This window comes from Herpailurus yagouaroundi, unplaced genomic scaffold (assembly GCF_014898765.1).
Source record: "Herpailurus yagouaroundi ecotype Mexico unplaced genomic scaffold, PumYag 569, whole genome shotgun sequence".
Taxonomy (NCBI): domain Eukaryota; kingdom Metazoa; phylum Chordata; class Mammalia; order Carnivora; family Felidae; genus Herpailurus; species Herpailurus yagouaroundi.
In genome coordinates, this window is record NW_024412786.1 from 2,470,066 (window position 1) to 2,486,560 (window position 16,495).

The 16,495-nt window shown below is 47.5% G+C and overlaps 1 long non-coding RNA gene across 1 annotated transcript; it reads left to right on the forward strand.

The window, feature by feature from the left end:
• Positions 1 to 7,169: 7,169 nt before the first annotated feature.
• Positions 7,170 to 11,850, forward strand: LOC121023820 (uncharacterized). The gene is made up of 2 exons (XR_005787508.1): positions 7,170 to 10,574; positions 10,767 to 11,850. It is a non-coding gene; the product is annotated as an uncharacterized LOC121023820 (long non-coding RNA).
• Positions 11,851 to 16,495: the final 4,645 nt, after the last annotated feature.

Below are 16,495 nucleotides of genomic sequence, written 5' to 3' on the forward strand. Positions count from 1 at the left end.
ATGTCATCGAGAGGAAAGAGCAGAGATGTGTCATTGAGAGTAAAGAGCATGAGTCTGGAAAGGGCCGGGGGTGCTGAGGAACCAGAGAGGAGGAAAACACTGGGGAGCTCAGAGCCTCAGGCAGACTTCTCTGTCTTCATTCTCTTGTCCCATGGCCGCCACCCACCCCAATCCAGGCCTCTATGACCTCTGGCTTGGGCTGCGACAATGGACTCCAGTGTCCTGCCATCTGCCACCTCTCCCAGCTCAGCCACCTTCCAAAGAGCCGCCATATAATACTTCCTATGGTCACAGGGTTGCTTCAAGTCCAGAAAGGCCCAAGCAGCAGAATCCAAATTCCCCCTCCAGGTCACTGAAACCCCCCAGCCCTCGCTCCAGTCTTCCCTTCGTGCCTCTCCTGCTTTCTAGTGAGTTCCCATCGCCTAATGAGCTTTATGGTCCATTCCACCTCAATCCCTGCATGACTCTCCTGTTACATTAGCCCTGGAGAAGGACCTGTAATGCCACGGGCTTCTGTTTTTACCCGCCCTGTGTTGAGAAATATACCTCAGGCGAAGTTCCCAGAACTGGGTGACCTCTGCCCCCTTGTTCCACAAAAGTTGTCTGCATGGGATGTGGGCCACAGCTGTGTCGAGGACGAATGGCACACCCAGTGTGTGTGTGTGTGTGTGTGTGTGTGTGAGTGTGTTTGTGCGTATGTATAGAAGATGTGAAATGTTTAATAAGCATCAGGCGGGCTATGTGATGCTAACACAAACATCCGCCAGGGTCCCCAAGTGGGTGACTGAACAGCTCAGGGATACAAGAATGTGGAGACTCACGCTCCTTTGGGCTATTTCCAAAGGTCCACTCAGCAGGCCCCGAGGCTAAGTAAGCAGAGGTCCCGGCACAGGTGAGGCCTGACCCCCATACAGGGGGATGACAATGAGGCCTGAGCCTTCAGCCGGTCCCTTCGCTCTACAGCCTGAGTGTTCAGCCGGAGCTCGGTGGAGAGAGACCTAAGGTGGCCTTCGGGTTTCTTCCCCTGTACTTTCTCCTGTTTTTGACCCCTGTGGGTCAGTGTGTCGGGAAGTTTCTTCCCCTGCACCCGTGCATCAGTCTGTCCGGAAGTTCTCCGGAGACTTACGTAGCTCTGCTCCCTGCCATCGCGCTGCACCCTGATGAGCAGTGACATCTACGTCAAATCCGGATGCCTTTAGTTCCTCTCACGGCACGTCAAGTTGGGTCTAATCGCTTCCTTCTTCCTTCCTACCACCTTTCAAGACTTAAGCAGCACAGCAAACCACTGAAAACCTCACATTATGACGGAGCTTATTTCCCACGAGTGACCCCGGACGGGACATTCCAGAACGAGGACCGCTTGGCCCTTCAGAGCCCCTCCCGTGCTCAGTTGTCAGTCAGTCACACTGCACAGCTGAGCACGTACCACACATGCCCCTGAGCTATTCGGCTTGGGGTTTTAACTTCCAACGAGATGCTTTTCCCGATTTATTCATTTAGTCATTACTCAGTAGAGCGTACAGAGCTTCTGTTGTGTGCCGGCCACTAGTGGTACCAAGAGAGCCATCTTAGGCCTCAGTTTCCTCATCCGTCTGGGGGACTGCAGCATGTCCCTCACAGGGAGCTGGGGTGACAGCTGAAAGGGGATTATGCAGGGCAAGGGGGTGGCAGCGCAGCCCTCGCTACCAGTTACAGAAAATAAAGCCATGTGCCAAATTTACTGTTCTGCAGACACATCAGGGACAACGGAGAGGGAGAGGAGGTCAGTAGTAAGTCTCCAGGAAAGACTAACTGGGACAAGAAGAGTGGCCAGAGGGAGGAGGACAGCATGGGGGAAAGGTCTAGAAACCCCGGGTGAAGGCTGTGAGGGCCACCCCCCTCCCCTGCCCTGCAGAGCTCTTAAGTTGGGGAGATGAAGCTAAAGCCGCTCCCCTAGAGAGCACTTTCTGCCCTGTTGTCACTCTGTCCTCCAACAGGCTTCCACCGCCAGACCTTCCAGAAAGATCCACAAACAGCCTGCAGGGCCTAGCGCCAAGGACATTATGTGGTGAATAAACTAAAGAAGGGAACTAGCAGCAGGGAGCTCATGGGCTGGGGGTGGGGGAACTGTTCTTACAAGATGCCTTCCCCCTTGTCCCCCCACCCCCCACCCCCACCTCTGAGGAGGATTCTATCTCACACTACATCTTAGAGGAGGGTACATTTAGAAGGTGGATGCTTCTCTCAGGAAGACAGGAGGAGAATGTTTCCTTTAGTGATGTTCGGTGCCTGAGAGGGAGAGGCCCCAGGCTGCCTTTTCTAACCGCATTCGGGGAAGGCCAGTGACACTGCTGCGGCCTGTAGTTTCTGTAACTTGTTTTTGCTGGAATTGCCCTCAGCTCTCTGCAAGGTAACAGTCTGCTTGGGTTTCAGGGGCTGATTTCAGAGTTTCTCCAGGGTACATTTTTAGCTGTCCAAAATCCCCTGAAAAACAATGCTCTCTCTTTGGTGTGATGGAGCCCTGAGCTGTGTGGCCTCTGTGGGATTTTCTTGCTGAGAGGGAGCCCCACGTCTGAACCAGTATTGTTCCAGAGATCAGCTCTGGGAAGGTGGGCGGCAGGAGGGGGCTGGGAACTGCAAATTCCTAGTCCTCAGACAACAAAAAAGTTGTTTCTGTGGGACCCCCCCTTGCCCTTCTGATCTGCATTTCCAGAACAGTCTTTGGTAATGCAGTATTAGATAAAAATCACAGGATTCGATGAAATCAAACCAAAGGGGTGGCCGCTGTTGTCTCCCCCAGACTGAACTCTGGACCCCAGATCCAGAAATGAAGGGCACCCATAGTTTCTCTCTTGAGTAAGCTCGACTGGCCTTGCTAAAAAGGGGAGGAGGTGGAGTGGATTCTGGCATTCTCTGGAGGTTTCTGGCCTGACGGGAGTCTGGAGCATGAGGTAGGGCCTTGCTGACAAAAGGCCTGGAGGCCTGACCTTAAATTTTTGCTCCCACAGTCCTTTCCATTGCCCCGCCTCCTTGAAGCCACAGCCAGGAGGCCTGATACTTTTCCTGCTCTCTTCCCATCTCTTCGCTGACTGCATTTTATAGAATTAGCATCATCACTTCTTTCATCTAATCTCCTCATTTTACACAGAAGGAAATTGCCAGCGAGAAGTTATTTGGGTTAGTGCCCAAGGTCACGCGGGTGTGTTTGTCAGTGAGGTGACTGCCCCAAACAGACCAAGGGCCACCTATTTTTAGCCAAGGCTTTTTTGAGGGTGGTGGTGGGGAGGGCAAGAAACAACTGGCTAAAATGGATTTACCCTCTTACATTTGACATTTTTTTAAATGTTCATTTATTTTTGAGAGACACAGAGCAAGAGTGGGAGAGGGACAGAGAGAGAGGGAGACACAGAACTTGAAGCGGGCTCCAGGCTCCGTGTTGTCAGCATAGAGCCCGACACAGGGGGCTCGAGCCCACAAACTGCAAGATCACGACCTGAGCCGGAGTCGGACTCTCAACTGAATGAGCCACCCAGGCGCCCTTACCCTCTTATATTTGAGTCGTTAGGCTCAAATGAAGACTAAATTACAGATTCAGGTGATACTGAATATGGAAACACCAGTGGGGAGACCAGTTGCCATCAGAGATTCTGAAATTGAAAGGAACTGGGATGCAGGCCAGAGAGGAGATGCCTTGAAAAAATGTAGTTTTATGTTAAAGGGATCCTCAAGGGGCTGAGAAAAGGGCACATAATCAAACGTGTGTTAATATCTTCACCAAAGAATGTGGTGCTTAGGGGCCATCTTGTTGAAACGAACCTTCCGGGAAAGAAGGGACTCACTATATAAAGAGGAGGAAGGAATCAGAATACTTTGGAGACAGCAAAAGCTCCCTTTGTCAAACAAAAGCTAGGAGAGATGAAGTCAATAAATGCTTGGGCCTACATAGTAAAAACGGGGGTGAGAGTCCACAATCTCCTCCAAAATAGCACTCACCCACCAACTGGTACAAAAAAATTCTCTCTCGCCTTGGCAAGTCTCCTCTCTTGGCACAACAGATTCCTGAATGCTGACCTTCATTCCCCAAACCCATGGAGACTTGACCAAGTGATACGCAGCCATTTTAACAGTATGAGGAAAATGCTATAGTCTATAAGGGAATGGAAATGACTTCTTTTGCAATTCTGACAGTTACCTAAAGCACTGAGAGTCTCTTCTTCATCTCACGAGCTCCAGGGTGGGAGAGAAAGAGCACGGATGACAGACGAGGCCCTCGGCTCTCCCCCAGCCCTGGAGAAGACAGCAGTGGAAGCTGACAGAGGCACAGGGAGAGGGCCCGGAGGGGTGGGTGGGACGGAGGTAGGAGAGAGGAGGAGGGGAGGCAGCCTGAGGTCAAATTCTGGGATGCAAGAATAGGTTCGGGTACTAATTAGCTGTGTCCGATTTTAGCCCGATCACAAACTCCCCAAGCTCCCAACTCCCCATTTGTAAATCGAGGTGACCCAACTCCTTTTTCCTCCTTCCAGCGCTAAAAATCCCACCAAAACTTTTCCAACCCAGAAAAAACATCAAGTCTGTGTCTGAAGGGAATCCTGTGCGTCTCAGTAAAATTCCACTCTTAAAGGGAAAGTGGGGAAGAACGATTAGATTATACAAGAACAGTTTTGCCAGGGTCAGTCGGGTGTGTGTGGGGGGGGGGGGGGGGGGGGGGGGGGGGGCCCCCCGGCCCCTTTGCCCCCCCGCCCTCCCCCTGCCCCCATCCCCCGCTCCCCCCCCCACGCCTGCACAAACCGTCATTTACAGGAGCCAAAGGGGTTTTTAAAAACAGAAACAAGTTTGCACAATTGCCATGTCATTCCTAAGTTGCCACCCTAACCTAGACCTTGTCATTGAACTCCACCTTCCCCTCTCTGAATTTATGCCATCTTGCAGATTCTACAAGAAAGCTCCTGGAGGTGAGAGAGGATGGGTGTCCCACCCTGTCCCCGAGCTCCTCACTCTCGCTACATCATTTTCTTTTCCAAAAACCCAGCCAGCTGCCAGGTCTCGGAGACCCTCTTCCGCCTCCTGCATCCTAGACTAGTAAGACCCGGCGCCACGCAAACACCCGAAGTGTGTTACAATAAAGAAACAGCATTTGCTAACGACAGGGGGATCCTGTGCGGATTTTCAACTAACGGATGACTTGGATACAATATGGAGGAACGACAAAGGCCAGGAAAGGGGAAGGAAAGGCAGACGTGGGTTGCAAAGGGAGGGAGAGCAGCAGCCACAAAAAGGGAAGAGCAGCTCGAGCGTGGCCAACAGCCGAGGCTCGGCCGGGAAGCCCCCTGTCCAAACCCAGCTTCCCCCCTACCCGGCCCCCTCCACCATTCTCTGGCACTAGAACATGGTCTGGGGGCGGGGCGGGGTGCGCACGCGCACTGGCGCGCTGCGTCAACCACCACCGCTCAGGGAGGCGGCCGGGACCGGCTGGAGCCGGTTAGAGCCAGCGGTGCCCGCCCGCGAGCCGAAGCCTCACAAAGCGAGGCGGCGGCTCACGGCCCGCGTATCCCTGCGCCGGGCGGGTGTGGGGGTGCGGTGCGGCACCCCTCCCCCAGCCTTTGTCCCCGTTCTGGGGCCGCGGGCAGCCCGGGCTTCGGGACGAGCCGGTGCCCGCTGTCCTCCCCGTGGTCCCGATGGCCCGAGGGTCCTGGGCGCGGAGCGGAGCCTGGCCGGACGGAGCCGGAGCGGACGTGACCCCCTCACAGGCCGCCTCGCCCCGTGCTTCTCCGCGCAGCCGCCTTAGCCGCGTGGAACCCCCCTGCCCACCCCCACCCCACCCCCACCCCCACCCCCACCCCACCCCCACCCCACCCCACCCCCACCCCCGCAGCGCCATTGTTTCCACATCCTCTGGCCTCGCCCCGGAGTCACATCCCCTTTGCGTCCCTGGGAACCGAGGTGTTTTTTTTCCAGAATCCTTGCAACGCGGTGCTTAGTTAGCTTTCCCTTTAGTTGGGAAGCTCCGGGGGGTGCTTTGAAAGCAAAACGCGGACTGTGCAGAAAGGAAAGGCTTTGGGTCGGGGGAAAGCCTTTTGTATCCTTTGCACGTCCGGTTTAGAAAATCGGGAGAATGGAGCCAAGCCAGGGATCATGCAGACTCTAAAACACACGGTAAAGCAAACCCATAAGCAAAGCTTCGGGAATATTCGAGAAGACGTTCCCGAACTGGGTGCCCAAGGTCGTTATGTCTTTGGAGGTGAAACTCGTGAGACTCGGTTTTGCCAGCGGATTGGGGTATTGATAACTTTAGCGAGAAGACTGGAAGCCCCGATACGGCTCACGTTTGGACGGAACAAAGTGTAGGCATGATCCAAAAAAAAAAAAAAAAAAAAAAAAAAAAAACAAAACAAACCAACCAAAAATGGTTGGGGGACGTCTAGCAAGCATTTACACAAAGCCAGGAAGGGTAAGCGTGTGAAGGAAGGAACGCCAGCCCACCGGGATGCGTTAGATCTCGGCAGCTCTTGTTGCAAGAGACAGCAGCACACAGAGGCCAGTAGAGGCCCTTTCTGGAAGCGATTTCTACATTTAGTAGAATTCTTAAGCAGATAACCCCAGGCTGCTCGGGCTTCTCCAGTAACAGGGCAATCAGAACGCGTGCAGTATAAGCTCAGCACCAACCCGCAGGACCCCAGGCGGTCTGGGGGACAGAGGGACACCTTGCCGCTCCTAAAATGGCTGCGGCGTTTTCCAGGCTGCTGCTGGGTTACGTAATGGAGATGAAGGCCGTCGGTAAACCCATTGTAACCTTTCTTCAAAAAGCATTACATAGTACCTACTGTACTCCGGAGGAAACATGACAGGCATTTTAAAAGTTGCGAAAAAACTCCCAAGTAATGGGTGTGGGGTTTTTCGGAGGGGGGGGGGTGCTGTTTGCTGTTTGGTCTACTTATGTGTGATTCTGTTTTTGCCTGCATTTTCAACTCAAATGTGCTGGCTAGTTACGTTTTAAAATACGCGTGGGTACCTAGTGTGCAATCAAGTTGCGTGAACTGTCACGAAAAATCTGGAAAGTCTTGTAAAACTGGATTCTATTTTTGACCCGGCCCTGGAACTATTTTTGTTTCCCTCACAAAGGCGGCGGAGGGTTATTGAGATCGCGGTGTGAGCCGTCATTCGTCTATAAATACGCCTCTCCGGGGCTCTGCGGCAGGCTTTCAGGCAGCGAGCGCAGAGGCGGCTGGGGAGGCAGGAGGCACTGCCTGAGGAGATTGCAGATAAGTTTTTCTCTTAAAAAGAGATAGACAGGAATTGATACGATTCTTTAGGAAACGTAAATAGTGCTAATGCTTATTGAGATATTGCTTAGCATGAAACTCTTAGAGTAATTTAATCTTAAAAAGATCTGTAAGGGAAAAGATGAAGACTTCTAGGTTGAGAAAGAGGAAAGATCTTTCTAGAACAAGACGGAGGTTAAGAGACGAAGCTTCTTCATGCAGTGAAAAAACTTAGGCTTTAAAAATTGAGGCCAGAACTGCCAAGCCCGGGATTCAAAAAAAAATCCTTAAATTGAAGGGCAGCCGTGTAGATTGACGTTAAAAATGTAAGCGACCTAAACAGGGCCTAAACGCTATTTTAAAAAGACGAGTTGTAGACGATTAAAAAATTTTTTAAGTTTATTCTAAAAAGATTTAAGTTGAAGGTGCCTTAAGAGATAGGCCTTCAAATTCATGGCGCAGGGAGGATTGCATCATTTGAAACCTAGTTCTTAAAATGACAAATACTAATTGGAAGTAGTAGGATAAAAATTTGGAGAGCTTAGAAAATTGAAGTGGAGAACTCAGAAGACAGAAGTACAGGAAGGTGAAGACTTAAAGACAAGTACAGGAAGGTGAAGAAAAGACTTAGAGAAGATAGGAAAACTGGAAGAAAAATTACGGCTTTTAGAAGACAGAAAATTAAAAGTCCAAAGGGAGGAAGCAGAAGAAAAGGTGTGTTTAGACAAACTAGAAAACCAAGGCAACTAAGGTCTCAGATTACAAGTTCAGGAGAAAACCAGAAGTTGGAAACGAGGTGGAAGATACCTTCAGGGAAAGTATTTCAGGTAGAATACGAAAAGCTAGGACAACTATTGAGCGCAAGCTTAGAAGATAGACGTCAAAAAGAAGATAGAAAAGGTTAAAGCCAAAAACAAAAAATTGGATTAAGTACAAGAACAGGAAAACTAAGGAGGAAATTAATATTTATTAGAATTTCTTATAAACGCCCATGAATTTACTTTCTGGTGATGCAGAAGCTAGATTTGAGAAGATGAGGGTGTTAAAACAACTATAGACCGGCGCCAACTTAGAAGAATTATTCAGAAGCTAGAAGGGGAATCAGTTTAAAATTACAGCGTTTCATGGCCTTGGTACTAAAAAGACTTGAAATTATTTAAGAACCAAGGTAGCATATTTTTGGAGAGCTAAAAATTTCAAAGTCTTTAAATGCAGTAGCTTAGTGTCTTTTGGAAAATTTAAAGAACTTTCATAACTGGAGTAATTCAAGATCAAGAATAACTTCCAACTTAACATTTCTGCATTGGACTTTGGGCTAAGATGATTTTAAATCCTGAGGACTAGCGTAATTGGCAGCTGACCCAGGTGCTACGCAGAAGTGGATTCAGTGAACCTAGGAAGACAGGAGCAGCAGACAGGATTCCAGGAACCAGTGTGTGGTGAAGCTAGGACTGAGGAGCCAGCTGCAGTTCGTGGTGAAGATAGGAAGGAAGGAAGGAAGGAGAAGTCCAGGAGCCAGTGCGGTTTGGTGAAGGAAGCTAGGAAGAAAGAAGGAGCCCTAACGATTTGGAGGTGAAGCTAGGAGAGAGGATTCCAGGAAGGAGGAGGAGCCAGTGCGATGTGGTGATGAAGCTAGCGAGCGGCTTGGCGGCTGTGGCTCGGTGACCACGAGGAGCGGCGAGCAGGCGGTGTGGAGGATAGATAGAGGATCCTAGAGCAGCAAGCATCCCAGTGTGCAAGGCCGCAGGGAGAGCGAGCGAGCGAGCGAGTGGTGTGGTAAAAATCCGTGAGGTCGGCTAATGTGTTTTTCGTAACTGGAGTATGGTAACCTTTATTTGTTTTTCCAATGGTAACGGGGGAGTTGTGTGTCTAAGCGCCAAGGGATTTGACGGGGTGTAGGCCGATTCCGGGTGTTGTAGGTTTCTCTTTTTCAGGCTTGTTTTCTCATGCATCTTGTCTGAAGCTTTTGAGGGCAGACTTCCAAGGCCCGGAGGAGTGGTAGATGGCAAGTTTTTTTTGTTTATAACCAATTTGATTTGAACCAAATGAATTTGATAGAACAACTTTGAGACAAGATTTTGGCAAGTTTTGTAAGAAGTTTTAATTTTTAGCTTGGGGTAATGAAGCATTTCAGTTTTGTGAATAGATGACCTATTTTTCTTCCCTCACCCTGTATTAAAGTTATGTAAATGTGGAGTTTGGGTGTGTAACTCTGGGGGGGGAAGTTTTCTTGTGGGGATGGGGGGGGCAAAATATGTTTTGAGTTCTTTTCCCCTTAGGTCTGTCTAGACTCCCAAAGGCAAATGACTCAAGGTAACAGAAAAAAAGAAAATCCAGTATCAGGATAATCAGAACACCACAGGTTTACAGTTTCTAGAAACTAGAGCACGAGCAGCTCTCACTTTTGAGTTCTGTGGCGGAGCTGTCCATTGGAGAAATGGCTGGTAGTTACTCTTTTTTTTCCACCCCTTTGTCAGCTTTTTAATACATAACCCTTTAAATTTGTCATATTTACTTATTTTGGGGTGGTCTTAACAGGGAAGAGGGTGGGGGAGAAAATTTTCTTTCTAAGATTTTCCACAGATGCTATAGTACTATTGACAAACTGGGTTAGAGAAGGATTGTACTGCTATGCTGTTGGCACGAACACCTTCAGGGATTGGAGCTGCTTTTTTCCTTGGAAGAGTATTCCCAGTTGAAGCTGGAGTGGTACAGCACAGTGCAGCTTTGGTTCATATTCAGTCCTCTCAGGAGCACTTCAGAAGAGCTTGACTAGGCCAAATGTTGAAGTTAAGTTTTCAAGTAACGTGACCTTTAAAATCACTTTTATTAAAGGGGAGGGCAAATTTTGGCAATTGGTAGTTGGCAGTGGCCTGTTAATGGTTGGGATTTGGGAGGGTTGGGGTTAGGTAATTGTTTAGTTTATGATTTCAGATAATTCATGCCAGAGAACTTAAATACTTAGGATGGAAAAACTAAAGAAATCTCAACTTCCAAGTTGGCAAGTAACTCCCGATCCTCTAGTTTTTGTTTTCCCCCAATGTTTGAATTGGGCAGCTGGGGAAGTTCATGAAGATCCATTGGATTCACAGTGTAGGGCTTGGGGAAGGAAAGTACAGGACTGGGGGTTGGTCTAGCCCACTGGCTGACTTAGAAACTTTGGGAACTTTGAAAAATGACTTAAAGTTGTTTGGATATGGTAGTGTGTGGTTCTCTTTTGGAATTTTTTTCAGGTGATTTAATATAACTTAATACTACTGTAGGAGCTTCAGAGCAAAGGAAGTGGCTTAATGATCCTGAAGGGATTTCTTCTGATGGTAGCTTTTATATTCTCAAGTAAGATTCTATTTTCAGTTGTGTATAAGCAAGTTTTTTTCTTAGTGTAGGAAAAGTATTTTTCTTTTGTATGACTGCAAACAAGATGCTAAGGTATGCTTCAAAATTGCTGTAAATTGTGTATTTTAATCATAACTGATACAGAGGGTGGGTCTTTGTGGATGAGGGAGGGGAAACCTTTTTTTTCTGTAGACTTTTTTCAGATAACTTCTTCTGAGTCATAACCAGCCTGGCAATATGATGGCCTAGATGGAGAGGGAACAGCTCCTTGGTGAATGATAAGTAAAGGCAGAAAAGATTCTATTTCATACCTCCATTGGGGAAAAAGCATAACCTTGAGATCCTTACTACTGATGAACGCATGGTCTGCATATGCAAAAAAAAAAAAAAAAAAAAAAAATTAACCAAATGAAACTACCAATTTAAAGTTAATGGAATCTACCATTTAAAAGTTCTGGCCTATCAAGCTATACCCACACACAAAAATGAATTGATGAGAAATAATATAATGAATTGATGAGAAATGCAACGAAGATCAAGTGTCCATCTCAAAATGCTGCTTTTACAAAAGCAGAATAAAGAAATGAAATGAAAATAATACTACATTAATCGTGGAATAAAAGAAGCTGAAATAATTCAGAGTGGGATCAAGTGGATTGAGAGGAGGAGGCTGTGCTGTTTGCCAATCTTTCGTTTGCCTCAGACAGGTTTCTCTTCATTATCAGAAGAGTTGCTTCATTTCATCTGGGAGCAGAAAACAGCAGGCAGCTGTTAACAGATAAGTTTAACTTGCACCTGCAGTATTGCATGTTAGGGATAAGTGCTTATTTTAAATAAGAGCTGTGGATGTCTTGAGTATTGAACATGGCCGTTTTTCCTGATCCCTTCCCTAGGGGATTCCAGGATTGTGAGGAATTTTCCCATCTAGCCTTTGTAAAGTTAGACAGGACTTGTACCTGTGGGCTTCCATGATGGGATCGCACACCTCACTCAGGCAAGTAATTCCTAAAAGCCTTGAGGGTGGTGCCTTTATATAATAAGGCGGCGTTTTATAAAACTAAGAAAACTTGTTTAGCATTGAATCGCTTAAATCCTACAAAAGGATAGCATAATGTGTTAAGAATCGGATGCTGTTAATCTTGCTAAAATTTAATTGTGTTGTGATGTACGTTGTGCAGAAAACATAAAATCGTTCAAAATAAAACCATTTTAATATAGAGAATGTATGCTTTTAGAAAGCTGTCTCCTCATTTAAATAAAGTATTGTTTGTTTGTAGTTAGTGTTGGGCAATCTTGGGGGGATTCTTCTCTAATCTTTCAGAAACTTTGTCTGCGAAACACACTTTAATGGACAAGATCAGGAATTGAGCGGAAGAACGAATTTAACTTTAAGGCAGGAAAAACATTTTATCCTTCGTAAAGTGATGAGCATTTAATAATTCCAGGCACATGGCAATAGAGGCCCTCTAAATAAGGAATAAATACCTCTTAGACAGGTGGGAGAGTATGATCAGAATAACAGGTAACTACACCAACACTGTTTCTAGAAAGTCAGGGGTCTATAAATTGACAGTGGTAGAGTAATACAATACTGTCCACATTCCAGAGTTTGCATGTTAACTTTTAAATGCTTATAATCATCTCATCTGGTGTTAGCCAACGTTTATACAACTGGCCTTTCATATAGGTATGGGGGGGGCATGTGGGTTTTTAAAGAATTTTCCTTTGCAGAGGCTTCATTTCATCCTTCATGAAGCTGTTCAGGATTTTGACTTGCATATAAGCGCTTGGCTCTGCCTTCTGTTCTCCTAGTGAGTGTGTGAGACCTTGCAGTGTATCCGCATAATACTCAAGTAAATTTTTTTCCCCCTGTTTTGGAGGGAAGGGAGGAGGGGGTGGGGCTTACTTGTTTTAGCTTTTTTTTTACAGACCACACAGAGAATGCAGTTGTCTTGACCTCAGGTCTGTCTGTTCTGTTGGCAAGTAATGCAGTACTGTTCTGATCTGCTGCTATTAGAATGCATTGTGAAACGACTGGAGTATGATTAAAAGTTGTGTTCCCCCCCAATGCTTGGAGTAGTGATTGTTGAAGGAAAATCCAGCTGAGTGATAAAGGCTGAGTGTTGAGGAAATTTCTGCAGCTTTAAGCATTCGTGTTTGTGATTGAAGTCAAGTACCTTTTGCTGTGCTTCTTTAGGTAAAATGCTTTTTGTTCACTTCTGGTAGGGGGCGGTGGGGAGGGCACTGAAGCCTTTAGTCTTTTCCAGATGCAACCTTAAAATCAGTGACAAGAAATAAATTCCAAACAAGCAACAGTCTTCAAGAAATGTAACTGGCAAGTGGAAATGTTTATCAGTTCAGTGGTCTTAGTGCATTGTCTTTGTGTGGGTTTCTCTCTCCCCTCCCTTGGTCTTAATTCTTATACGCAGGAACATTCAAAACAGCAGACGTATGCGAAGGGCCAGAGAAGCCAGACCAGTAAGGAAAAAAAAATAGCTTATTTACTTTAAATAAACATTCCATTTAAAATGTGGGGATTGGGAACCACTAGTTCTTTCAGATGGTATTCTTCAGACATGTAGAAGGAGCTTCCAGTTGAATTCACCAGTGGACAAAATGAGGACAACAGGTGAACAAGCTTTTTTCTATATTTACGTACCAAGTCGGATCCATGATGAGTAAATAATTTAGTGTTCAATAGTTTCAGCTTTATGCTGGAATGAATAGCATGTGAGCAAGCTGTTTGTTGGCCTGGGGGTGGAGGGGTGAGGTGGGCGCTAAGCCTTTTTTTAAGATTTTTCAGGTATCCTTCCCTAAAGGCACCGAAGGCTTAAAGTAGGACAACCATGGAGCCTTCCTGTGGCAAGAGAGACAACAATGCGCTCTTATACTAAGGTCAATAAAAACGGTGTCGGCCTCATAACCCCATCTTCTGTTAGAAACGAGGACTCGCCTCCACGCCCTTGGCAGACATGCACTGAGGCTCTTTTTGGAGAATGGAGCATCTAAAGGAATGCTTTGAGTACCTTGTATACTCTCGGGCCTGTCTGACCTTTGATTGTGCTGCTTTTACAGCAGCTCTTTAAAAAGCCCAAACGTCCAGTGACGGTTGAAGGGGAGGGAAAGGGGAAAGCGGGCAACCACTTTTCCCTAGCTTTTCCAGAAGCCTGTTAAAAAGCAAGGTCTCCCCACAAGTGACTTCTCTGCCACATCGCCACTCCCTGCCTTTGGCCTAGCGCAGACCCTTCACCCCTCACCTCGATGCCGCCAGTAGCTTGGATCCTTCAGGCCATGATCCATAATCGGTTTCAAGGTAACAGTGGTCCTGAGCTGTTCCTTCCGGTGGGTTGCACTACTAGAAGAGGCCATTAATTTGCCTGCAAATAGTTAACGTTATTAAAACCACAACTAAAAGCTCAAAGATAACTTTAAATCTATAACCCCATTATCCAGTGATTAAAACACTTAAACCAGTGAATGGAGAATAATGTTTTAAGACTGTCATGTTGGGTGGGAGAATCTACCTTGTAAACTGAAGAAACATCGGCGTTTTAGTCTCGAGGACTGTTGGGTGGGATTGCAAAAATTCTCTGCTAAGACTTTTTCAGGTGAACATAACAGACTTGGCCAAGCTAGCATCTTAGCTGAAGCAGATTCTCCAGTGTTCTTCAGTAGGGTTGTAAAGGTTTTTCTTTTCCTGAGAAAACAAGTTTTGTTTTCTCAGGTTTTGCTTTTTGGCCTTTTCCTAGCTTAAAAAAAAAAAAAGCAAAAGATGCTGGTGGTTGGCACTCCTGGTTTCCAGGACAGGGTTCAAATCCCTGCGGCGTCTTTGCTTGACTCTGACCTCTGTCTTCAGAACTCTTTCCGTTTTCCTTCTCTCTAGTTCTAGGCTTTTGGGGTTGGGGAAGGTGGGAGAGACTTTGTTAAATTCGTCAGAAACCAAAATCAGTTGGTGTTTATGTGGGATCCTTATGATAACTTGTCTCATTTTCAGGTAGTCCCCGTGCATCTAGTACATGAAGAAACCTCACTATTGAAAGCTGAAAATTTCCTACTAATAAAAATAAAAAGGAAAACTTTTCATATGTGTGATTCTTCTATGAACCAAACTTCTGTGCGTGAGCAGCTGAGAGAAGATGGGGCGTTTTGTGGGGGTTTGTCCACCTTGTTACTGGCTCGTGTGAAAGATCAGCATAATCTTCGAGTAGGGGAGTGACTTGAGGGAAGTGGTAGAGAGTCCACACAGAAGCAGCAGCAGCTTCGTCCTGCAGCAGCAGTTGGGGAGCTGGGCCGGGGTGTAGAGAAACAGCTGGGAGCGAGGAAGGAGAGCTCTCCATTGCTTCAGTGAAATAACACTTGCAGGCCTAGGGGCGCTTTGTGCGGTTAATAAGAAGTAGCTCTGTGGCCATCTGTTACTCCTGATAACACCCTTAATCAGTTGTTGGTGCCCCAGACAAGTTGGGTCACGGAGTCCCCTTGTTTTGTGGAACGGCCTGGATAGGTGGTCTTCAGGTCTTCCCTTTTCAGTTAAAGTGAAAATACTGAAATACCACCCTCCCCAGCCCCCCAATGAAACACCCTCATGGTGTTAACCTGGCTGCTAAGTCCCTTCCACTCCCAACTGACCTATTGCCTGAAGAGGTGGGAGAGGCTCATTCCACCCAGCCAAGCCTAGGAGAGTGGGGGACCCTGGTCTACAGAAGATGCTACACCCAGCAGAGGCCTCCCATCCTGGTTCACCTGATGGCCACAGATCAGTCCAGGGGAGGGGCCTCGGTGAACCGAATTTTTTTTTTCTACGTTACAACTCTGGAAGATGTTACTCGTGTTAAAAATGGAAAAGCAGGCTTTGGGTCGCTTTGCCAACCAATGTGGCAGGACTGGGATTTGACCCCTGGTCAGTCTCAAGGCTGACTCTGTTGCTGTTATTTCAGTGCGTGTGTCACTGTCCGCAGCAGACCAACCTCCAAGCCACCCAGCCCGTGCAGGCCCTGGGCACAGGGACTTCCTCTTCCCTTGAAGTGATCTCGTAAGAGGCAGATGGCAGGGAGAAGCCGAACCATGGTCCCCTGGACTTGATTGCCTATTCTGAATGGACGCCGTCTTAGGGTCTTTTGGAGAAAGGTCTTCGTTTTTTCCAGAGTTGGAAGCCTCCCCGGAAAGACTTCATTGCAAAGTAGTAAGAGAGAGAGAGAGAGAGGCCTGTATTCACTAGGGGCTACACGGTTCCTGGTGCCGAGCATGCTTAGGGTTGGCCAGGACTGGAAAGGTAAAGGCCAGACACAGAGTCAGGGACAGGAAGGTACAAAAGTAGGCCTGAAGCCACTGCTACCCTCTGAGTACGAAAGGGGAATGGAGAGCAGGCCAACATAAAGTTCCCCCAAAGATTATGTCCAACTTAAGAGGCTAGGTCTTGATATTATAGACAAACCCTAGGCATTTACACAACCCTCCAGCTGGACAACGTGCTCTCCTACCATGTTTTTTTTGTTTTGCATTTCATCACCCTGATCCTCCTGGGTGTCTCTAAAACAAACCTGAATTCAAGCGGTAGCTCCACATTTCCTGGCCTCACCAAGCTTCCCCTCAGGCCTCCCAGGCCCAGCCCAGTTGCTACAGATCCAGGCCGCAGATTTCCGACTTCGGTATAGGAACGAAGGCTAGGAGAGTGAGGGGACTTGGGGGGATGGGACAGAGCGTGGGGGAGAGCTGTGCGAGTGTCTCTCCGGGTTGTTGATTCAGAAACCCACAAAGTCCAGGAGATGTGGGTCAAGTCCTGGCTCCTGGCTCTGGCAGGTTGGCAAACATGGGGTGTCGCCCTCTCCGGGCCTTTGTTTTCCCACCAGTTAAATGGGGTTAAAGAAAATGGGTTAATGCCCTGTCTGCCTGCCTGCTGTGGTAAGGACTACACAAATTTGATG